General features: G+C 46.3%; 1 long non-coding RNA gene across 8 annotated transcripts in view; it reads right to left on the bottom strand.

Annotated features, from left to right (window-relative positions):
• Positions 1-1,630: 1,630 nt before the first annotated feature.
• Positions 1,631-9,780, bottom strand: part of LOC103163417 — a 41,632-nt gene continuing 33,482 nt past the window's right edge. For 3 of the 8 annotated variants that reach the window (XR_004771640.1, XR_003480640.2, XR_003480638.2), the window contains 3 exons: positions 4,331-4,445; positions 2,637-2,940; positions 1,632-2,341 (listed from right to left, as the gene is read on the bottom strand). This is a non-coding gene — a long non-coding RNA (uncharacterized LOC103163417). Of the gene's footprint in view, positions 2,342-2,636; positions 2,941-4,011; positions 4,449-9,780 lie in introns of all 8 variants that reach the window. The other 5 variants (XR_003480641.2, XR_004771642.1, XR_004771641.1 and 2 more) reach the window with 4 other exon arrangements.

Here is a 9,780-nt window from a genome sequence, read left to right as displayed (position 1 = left end):
TTGGCCAGTTGGCTGTCATGGCACATAGGCCCTCCCAGGGCTATGCTCTGCACGTCATTGCTGCGCACTTGTCTGTAAAGCACACCCATAGCCGTAAAGCATAGCACCACCATCTAACTTCTGTTTGGTTCCTTGCCATGAGGCAGGCATCTGACCTCCTAGTGACCAAGGCAAGGTCAGGCAAGCACTTGTTAGGCTGTTATGGCTGCCAAAACGGGGAGCTGATCCCTTCATTCCCCCATTTTCTTTTTGGAGATTCCAATTATGGAATTGCTGTCTCTCCAGCGTCCCCATCAGAGAGTGAGTGATATTGGCATCCCCTATGTAAGGGAGTTTATTTTGATTTAGTATTTCAACTAGAGAAAATGGGCTATGTATTCTTTCCCATGCTACTTCCTGCCGACTTTGGGATGAAGTTAGGGACCCAAAAAGGCTGAAATGCTAGTCAAAAGCAAAAAGGGAATTCAGGCAATGGGGAAGCAGCTGGTTGGCAGACTCTGTTGAAGAGATAGGGGGTGTCCACCTCAGCTGGACTGGTTCACATCCACAGCAAGTCCAGGGCTCGCAGTTCTTTAGGGGCAGGCTGTAGTCAACAACTGATACTCAGTTGTGTCTGCCAGAAGTAGAAACCTGTTTAAGACATGTTGAAACTGGGAACAGAAGTTAAAACTTATTTATTGAAACCCACAGTGCAAAAAAAACCAGTTATCTGTTCAAACAGCAGGAACATATATTTTGAGTCCTGGCAAAAACTATAAATTTGGGCTAGAAACGTGTACATTTGTCTTCTGTCCAGAGAGCCAGGTATGGATTGGACAGAGGTACCTTTGGCCTGATGAAAAGCCCTTTAAGTTTATACTTAGATGACAACCAAAATAAACCTAAAAACCTTGAGCTTGTGCCTGAACAGTAGGCAGTCATTACTTTATCAGCTACCAAGCCAACTATAGTCTGTAGTGGATCTGACTGCCTGACGCTGTCAAGCTGACAACCATTAATACTTTCAGAGATCTGAGAAGGGTAAATTTTATACAGTTTCAGAGTCTATTAAAAAGTGACAGGGGCCAGTCCATATACAGTTAGCCAAGTCTCCACCAGCATTGGAGGCAGGAGTCTCAAAGAACAGCAGTCTTCACCAGGCCTATAAGGTGAGAGTTTTTTTCTCTCTGTGGAAGAGGGACATGGAAAAGACTGACCTTGTTTTGTCTAGGCATAGGGGCTGCAATCAATTTTTCAGTGTCTAGCAGTTTTGTCCACAGTCTTGGTCAAGTCCTGGCAGGCAGTAGGTATTGCATCTGAGCATCTTGCTCACTGGTCAGCGTCGTTGTCATCATCCAGGTGCAGGAACTGGGGTGCCTCATAATCTTCTTTGGAGACTATGGGTCATTGTCAGGATTTGTTGGTCTGTCTGATATTATAAACTTTTAAAACAACTTTTAAATGCCATATTCTGCAGGTCTCTGAAGCATTAGAGGTCTGTCTGTTTAGTTACTTGCCTTAAGCACATAGATGGCTAGGTAAGGCCTTATTTCTGTAATTAATTAATTTTCAGTCTGACCGTAACTGGTTTTAACTTAGTAAAATATCTGAAACCTAGCACAGTTGAATTTAAATTGCATATAGAGTTACCTTATATTCTTTAAACAGTAGCTACATGTACACATTTTAGTTGCTTGCTTAAGCTTAACTTCTGAAAACATAAAAACTGTATTAATTTATATTTTTAACATCTTACAATAGGTTAGCAGATTTTATAAAACTAGAACTTTACATTGTCAGGTTTAGCTTTAAAAATAATGCCATTAGCATCTTGAATCAAACTAGCCCAGCCCCAAAGGGGCGCACTAGGGCAATGCATGACGGTCCTTCTCTAGAATTGCTATAGACGTGTCAACCCCCGCACATTCACACAGCAAAGTTTTAAGTCCCATTTTATTTCCTAGCTTTGTTTTCTTTGTCCTGGTCTAATTGAAGAAATTCCCAAGAGTCTTCAGAATTTTTCACCTTGAAGTAATCTGTTGTGACTTCTGTTCTGAAAATTAGATGCAAATGAGGTTTGACTTGCAAATCTTCACTGGGCTGCAGAGTGTATCACACAGAGAGCCCCTGCTTCTTCACCACGGCTCCTTCCTGTAAAGCTCTACAAACTCCAAAGGCATTTTTTAAAAACCCAGCAACACTCACTTCAAAAGCAGTAACCTTGAGTTTCTTTCATTACAATCATCCAGTAACCACTGTTAAATCTCTCTACAACAGCACTCCGTTGCACAGTTACCAGTCTAAGACAGCCTGTTTTGATGTTCAGTTTCTCCTCCAATGCTTTTTACATGTTTTCTACTTCCTGCAAGGAAATTTACATTACATTTAAGCTATTTCATTGTCTGGTTTTAAAAAACTAGATACTGTCAGAATTCTCAGCTATATGCTTTAATCTTACCATTGGCAACTGCAAAGCAGGCTTTGCAGGGTGAGAGGCCTGAGCCAGCCTCTCTGTTCACCTGCGGCGGGGGGTGGGGGGGGTGGGGGTGGGGATGGGGGGGTGTGAGGGGTGGCTCCAGAGTCCAGACTGTAGCTACCCCACCTGAGACTTATTATTTGGAGAAAATTTCCAGAAGGAAATGACAACAGTCACAAACCTGGTGGGGAAAGGGCCTTCCTGTCAATGGAGGAAGTCCTGTCAGTGGAGGAGGTGACGTCTCACACAGGCAGCCAGTCGGAAGGAAACCAGGTGAGCTTGCTGAGTGGGTTTGCGGAGCATGTTTTACTTCAGCCTGTTCCACATCAGCTCCCAGGAAGAATGTGACAACACAGTCATCTCATCAGAGGTGGAAGGTGGAGAAACAATGGAGCCAGAGCCCCCTTCACCTGAGTGAGGCTCAGACTGAGAAGCATCAGAAGCCAGGTGTAGTGGTGCATGCCCCAGGTAGTAGCAGGTGGAACCTGAAGCAGAAGAATTGTAAGTTCGAGACCAGCCTGGGCAACTCAGAAAGAGCTTGTCTTAAAATAAAATTCTTTCATTTGCCTTTTTTTTTTTTTTTTTTGAACACTATCCCAGCAAGCGTTTGGCCATGAATTCAACCCCCAGTATAACAAATCAATAGAAAAGGCACCTAGACCTATGGACTATCCTATTGAAACACCTTGCAGATCCCACCTTAGACCCTGAGAGCACGTCTTCCCATGGCGCTGCAGCTACAGTGTATTCCAACACACTCTGATGGCATTCAGGGTTGCTGAGAACACCCCCGCTCCAAGACCACAGTTGCTCTCCAATACCAATTATGAATTGGTGCACAGAGAGAAGCTCAGTGCTCTGGAGCAAATGTCCACTGAGAGGGAGCTCTTGCCCTGCCTACACTGAATTAGCACAGTGCAAATTGAAAAATCTAGTGACCTGGGGCAGATGCTGAAAGTGACATTCCTGGATGCCATCTTCCCTAGACCTCACTTTAGGGAAGGTGGCATCCCTTGTATCTCATCTGTGATTGACACCAAGTCAGGCCTTTGTCACTGATCTTGCAACTTACTGAAAGAAACCCCTGCTCCTTTTCTCAGCCACCAGGTAGGTATCTTACTATCACTATGGCTAATCTAAGCTATGACTGTGCTAAAAGCTGCTGTTGCTGGAGATGGCTCAGCAGTTAAGCATACTTGTTGCTTTTGTAGAGGACCCAGGTTCAACTCTCAGCACTACATAGTGGCTCACGATCACCCATCTCCACTTCCACAGGTGCCAGGCAGGCACGTGGTGCATATACATGCAGGCAAAACTCATATACATAAAAATAAAACATAAAAATCTTGGTGTTTTTTAGGTTTCTTCTTCATGGAAATATGACACACTTTAGAGTAAGGTAAAGAGCTGCTATCTGCCCCTATGTCCTTCCAAGTGTGGTACTGCCTGCTTCTCCCAGCCTCCTGCATATGCCTTGCCTTGACCCCCAGAATCAGACCCTGGGTCCTCCTATTTCAAGATTTTCCCAAGAAGCCTTTTGGCTGACTCCATCTCACCTTCCTCGTCTACCTCATCTAGTTGTCTTCCAACTGTGTTTCTGAATCAGTACATGCCGAACCATTCCTAAATTTTCAGAACCCTACTTTGGCCAGGACAGGCCTCTGCCAGGAAGCTGGTGTCACTGTGGGGAGTGAACTGCTTGGTGTAGACGGTACCAGGATGTCGATGGCACAGATTGTGGAACTCCTTAGGCAAGCCTATGCGCTGTTTGTCAGCATTTGGCATAGTGCCTGGTACAGATGGTATTCTCAACAAATACTAATGGATTAAATGAGTGCATCCATGGCCTAGGAAAAAGAGAGTGAAGAAAACTACCCATGCTGCTGCTGTAGGCCATGGAGCTGTCTTCTTGCCCTCTCTGCACACCCATTTCACCTTCATTTTCTTCTCTTCTTCCTCAGTGCTCTACAGATCCAGCATAGAAGGATGTCTGCTGAAAAACATGGTGGTGGGGGCAGGGGGGTGTTCTCAAAGGCACAATTGTTTGTCTCCCCATTCATTCCCCCTAAGTGTCTAAAACTCCAAGCATGTTGGATACTGTGTCATACACACCCTAAGAACAAGGAGAAGGATTTTTTTTTAATGTGTGCATGTGTGTGACAGTTAAAAAATAGTGCCAAATTGGGTATGATAGTGCATGTCTATAACTGCCAGGATTCTGAAGGCAGAGGCAAAGAGATCAGGAGTTCAAGGCTAACCTCAGCTATATAGAAAATTTGTGACCAGCTTGGGCTACATGAGACCCCATCCTCCAAACCCGAAACAAATAAAAGAAAATAGTACCAGAAAAATACAAGCATCGCAGGAGGCCATAAAGAACATCTCCAACCTGAGTACAGATAGTATTTGTCTGCCAGCTTCCTCTGCACACCCACACAGAGCTATCAGATCTGCGAGATTGTCTGCATTTCCTCTCAGACCCATTTTGCCCTGATCTGTGCCCTGTGAGGCTGGCATCTACTGATGCTTGGTTTAGGCTCTTACTCCTTGACCTGGACCAGACACTCAGAATGTCTCAACTAGCGAACAGGAGAAGAGGTGGAATAGAGTGTTTGCTTCCAGACTTCAGGTCAACAGAGTTCCTGGCCAGATCACAAAGGATTGGAAATATTCAAGCCTCCTTGAAGGCTATAGTCTTTATAGCTCTGAGAAAGTGGTCTTTCTAAATGTCAATATTACAAAACCAGAGGAAGCTGCAGAAGAGTCTAGACTGTGGGGGTTCCAGTGGGTCTCTTGGGAGCCAGGTGAGACTTTCTGTCTGCCCCCACCAGCCTCTTTACTCTGGGACACAAGTCCCATGCTCAGGTCCCCTTCCTCTTTCACTCAGCCTGTTTAGTCCATGGCAATGAATTTGACCCATGATGGCTCCCAAAACCCCTTTCATTAACGCCAAACACCTGTCTGCCTGCTGTTTTCTTCTTCCATGCTGTCTGGGGTGCTTCACTCTCTTATTTTGAAACCTAAACAACTAATTTGAATACTGTCGTCCCTAAGAAAAATTGTCAATACAAATCATCAGCTGCCGGATAAAGAATGTTCTAGCAGTATGCTTCATACGGGGGTCAGACAAAGTGCTAAGCACTTCCACATGCACTGCCTCATTTAATCTTCTTTAAAAACCCTGAGGTGGTGAGCATTATGCTCCTTATTTGATAGATAAGGAAACTGATTAGTGAGAAGTTTCGAAATTTGCCCAAGGTTACACTCATTCTTGCCTGCCAAGGCGGGATTTAGACTAGAAGACGCCAAGATACTTGCTCTTAACCTCCAGACTCTACTACTGTGAGAACTCAGTCAAATCTGTCATCCCCTTTAATTCTGAATTTCTTTCAAAGAAAATCAGAGGGCAAGATGAAATCCTTGAAAAGTCCTTGTTGCCCTAAAGGTGCACCCGTCTCCTAAAGAGTCGGTTTACCTCCACCTACCAGCAGATGGCGCACAGCCAGTCGTACCATCAGCTTGCAGGCGCTCCAGGGGGAAGCCCAATTTCCCCGCAGCCCTGCCTGACTGGCGTGGGAATGAAATGGAAAAGTGTTCCCAGTGGTAAAATGGTGCAAACCCTTACAGCTTCCACGTGGCAAAGCTAAGAGCTTAGCCGGTAGGTTTGACTCCTAAGGGCACAGTATTGCCATAGCCACTGCTCAATTGATAGGAGACCCTGGGTCTACTCAGCGGTTCTAATCAGTTCTTTCCTTGAAAAGAGACAGAACGGGCACCCAAAACAATTATAAGAAGTAGATACTTGCCACACCAGTATGGATTTTTTTTTCCGAGACAGGGCTTCTCTGTATAGTTTTGGAGCCTGTCTTGGCACTCACTCTGTAGACCAGGCAGGCCTCGAACTCACAAAGATCTGTCTGCCTCTGCCTCCTGAGGGCCGGGATTAAAGGCGTGCACCACCAACGCCCAGCCAGCATGGATTTTTTTAAATCAATGCCAGAGACAGTTGTTACCCATTCAAACCCCCTTTTAAAGACTCTGGGGGAAGCCTTGGATAGACAGCCTCATGCCCATTACTGAAAATAAACTGGGCGTGGCTTGTTCAGATAGACTCCTAATTGTGACAGCTGCCTTCCTACAGACTCAGGCTTTGGGCTTCCACATAGGCTTTTCAAGGAGAACCAGTCGGAAGCACAGATGAGCTCACAACAGGCATGTCGGGAAATCCCGGGGCCCTGAGAAGTCACAGAGTTGTCCTCAGTGAATGACTCTTAGCTATAGCTAGCTTAAGAGACATGCTGGTCACACTAACGATGCCTGCCACATCTCCATGCTTTGAGACAAACCCTGGAGAGTGGAAATGGGACTCTGATGCCTGGAGACTTGGGAAGTGAAGGGGAAGTAGTGGAGACAAAAATTCTTCCATCTTAACGTCTAAGGGGCATGTGAGTGCAGGTAAGAAAGCAGTGTAACATTTACACATCATCGACTTCCAAGGAGGAAAAGCCGAGTCCAAGGAGGCAAATGGAACTGTTTCACCAGAGAACAGAATCTCAAACTGCAAGGTCATTGTTAACCCTGCCCCCACTGCACTTAGAGACTCATATTCATCTGGAAGCATCTGGGAGCAGGTCTGCTCACTCTCTCCAGTAACACCACCCCTGCAATAACACAGATTCCCCCTCCTTCAGTAACACCACCCCCCTTCAGGAACACCACTCCGCCCCCTTCAGTCAGAGTTCCCCAACTCTCCCTCCCCCATAGGCAGAGTAAGAAATTGAGCCTGTAATCTGGGCCAGCTTCTGTCTTTGAGAAAAACAGTAAGAAGTACATTGTCCCAGTCACCAAGCTCTTTTGTAAGTCTTCCAACTTAAATTCCTGCTTTATACTGAAAGAGAAACAAGTCCTATCAGCTGTTGAAAAGCAATTTTAAAACTCAAATGATTCATCAGGGCATTGTGGCACATGCCTAAAACCCCAATACTTGGGAGGCTGAGACAGGGGGACTGCTAGGAGTTCAAATAGGTGAAATCCTGTCTTAAGAGAAAAAGGGAGAAGAGAAATAAAAACGTGTTTTGAAAGTCATTGAGGTTTATGTAAGATTGAGGAGTTCTCGGTCCCTCTTCAGCGACTTTGCCCAGACGCTCTGAATCCAGCATCGACATGCCAGTGGGGAGCAATTAGCCCTGAGTCAGGTTTGCATGTCGGGAGCCGATAGGGCTTTAATGGCTGCATCCCACTGTGTGAAGAAATCTGCTCTTCCATTAACTCCTGGCCAATGGCTGTGTCTTTCCTGTGTTTATGAGCCTGGAGTCTTGTCAGACTGATTAAATAAAATGATAACTTGTGGCTCCTGGGGTCCCACCATCTCCCCTGGAATTGACTGTTCTTCCCAAAGAAATGTTATAATGTCTGCTCTCAACAAGAGAGTAAAGCCGAGCAGAATATAGCTTGAGGAGAACCAAGACACCATCTGGTGGCCATCTCCTATAAATCTTCACCTCAGATGCAAATGCCTTGCACACAGGAAACTGGTTTTGTGATTTGGAGACTGCAGGGAACCAGGCTGTGTGACCACATCCTAGTCAAGTCTCAGAATATGCAGATTTATGGAGTGCCTTATTATTGGTTGATTTAAAGTCCTCACTCATGTTTGTTTCATTTCGGGGGTGATGGTATTTTAATTCAGGGCCTTGTGTATGCTAAGTAGGGCTTTACCAGGGACCTACACCCCTGAATTTTGTATCAGCAGCTGAAACAGAAAGCACTAAGTTAACTCCCCTCGGAGGACTTTCTCAGAATGAAACAAAGACTCTTTGGATGGCCACGTGTCACCCTCAGGTCGTGAGGCTTCTTAGAAGGCAAATGTACCCAGGAAATCCTGATACACACACATTTTTCTTTCCATGACTGTGTTGCGGTAAAGCAGAGAAGACATTAAGACCCTTTGCACCAGGTTCCTCTTCTCAGGGAAAGCCGGTTCCACTCACTGAAGTCCGTTTTTATGGGAGCATCATCACAGACATCCCTCCTCCACACCCAGCCTCTTGCCTTGGGCTCCCTGGCCACAGAATGGCCTTTGTCCTTGTTGGCAGACGGCAGTGACTAAAGTGACCTCAAGTTGACATTTTTTGATCAGTAGCCACAGAGCAAGGCTGTCCTCGGGGCAGAATTCCCAAGCAAGTGAAGTCCCTCTCTGGGGGTCCCTTTGTCCCTCATCCCAGCTGCCTGACCCTTCCCTCTGCCCACTCCTCTCTAGCTCCACACTGCTCCTGTGTCCACACAAGGTGTGAAGGGCATACCCTCTGGAAAGCCCTGCTTGCTACGAGAGAATGCTGTCTTGGTGACTGTTCTGTAAAACCTACATGAGCAAAGGCTAGAACTTGTGTGGGTGATTCAGGAAGCGAATGAGAAGCTGGGACAAGCGACAAAGGGCAGGTGATACTTCTAGAAGCCCTTCTCTCTAATGTTGGAGCCCCTGGATCCATGAGCCAAGTCTCCCCTCCAATCCTTTTTCCTCCTGTAGTTGGTAGGCCTGTGTTTAGACTTGTCTGCTCTGAACTAAATAGCCGGGCACTTCTCAGCACCAGGTACTTCGTGTTAATTAACAGGAAGAAGATGAAACAGGAACTAGCTCAAAAAGTTTACTCATGGCTGGGGGAGGGGTGGGGAATAGGGGTGCAAAGTGGGGCGCTGTGGAGCAGGGAGAAGGCTTCTCAGCACACATAGACTTGGTTTTTCTTGTCTGGGGCCATGAAGGGGAGAAGAGAGGGAGGCTCCCCATCGCTCACTTGCTTGGGGGATGTAATTAAAGCAAGCAGGGTCATCCATATACCCCAGTTGCAAAGCCCAAGTCAGGAGCATCAGTTCACTGCTTCAAAAAGTGAAAGTCACCTGAATCCAGCGAGACGGTGTCACAGTCTCATGATGCTCTTTTTAACTAAAATAAGCAGGGAACATCCAAAGGAGAGTCATGCTCAGAGACACCAGCCGCCCTACAGCTGTGCTGTGGTTCAGGCCTGGAATGTTCCCCGAGTTCCATGTGTTAGAAGCTTGGCCCCAGCCTATGGTGCTATCAGATGACAGTGAAACTTCTGGGAGATGGGACCTAATGTAAGGATTCAGGCATTATGCTGGCCTGCCCCTGTCACCTGGCAGAATGCACTCAGGCAGTACCCTGGTCAGCCCAGGGTTCCATGATTGTGTAGTCTGCACGAAGGTGCAAAGGACCTTTTAAAAGAAAGACCCCCACCCACTTATGCTCTCTTTCCCTCTCTTTCTGCTCTCTTCTCTTTCCTGCTCTCTCTTCCCTGTGGTTCCCTTGG

The sequence above is a fragment of the Cricetulus griseus genome, assembly GCF_003668045.3.
Source record: "Cricetulus griseus strain 17A/GY chromosome 1 unlocalized genomic scaffold, alternate assembly CriGri-PICRH-1.0 chr1_0, whole genome shotgun sequence".
In the NCBI taxonomy this organism is placed as follows: domain Eukaryota; kingdom Metazoa; phylum Chordata; class Mammalia; order Rodentia; family Cricetidae; genus Cricetulus; species Cricetulus griseus.
The sequence above is the reverse complement of the archived record's forward strand: the minus strand, read 5'-3'. Positions and strand labels throughout refer to the sequence as shown.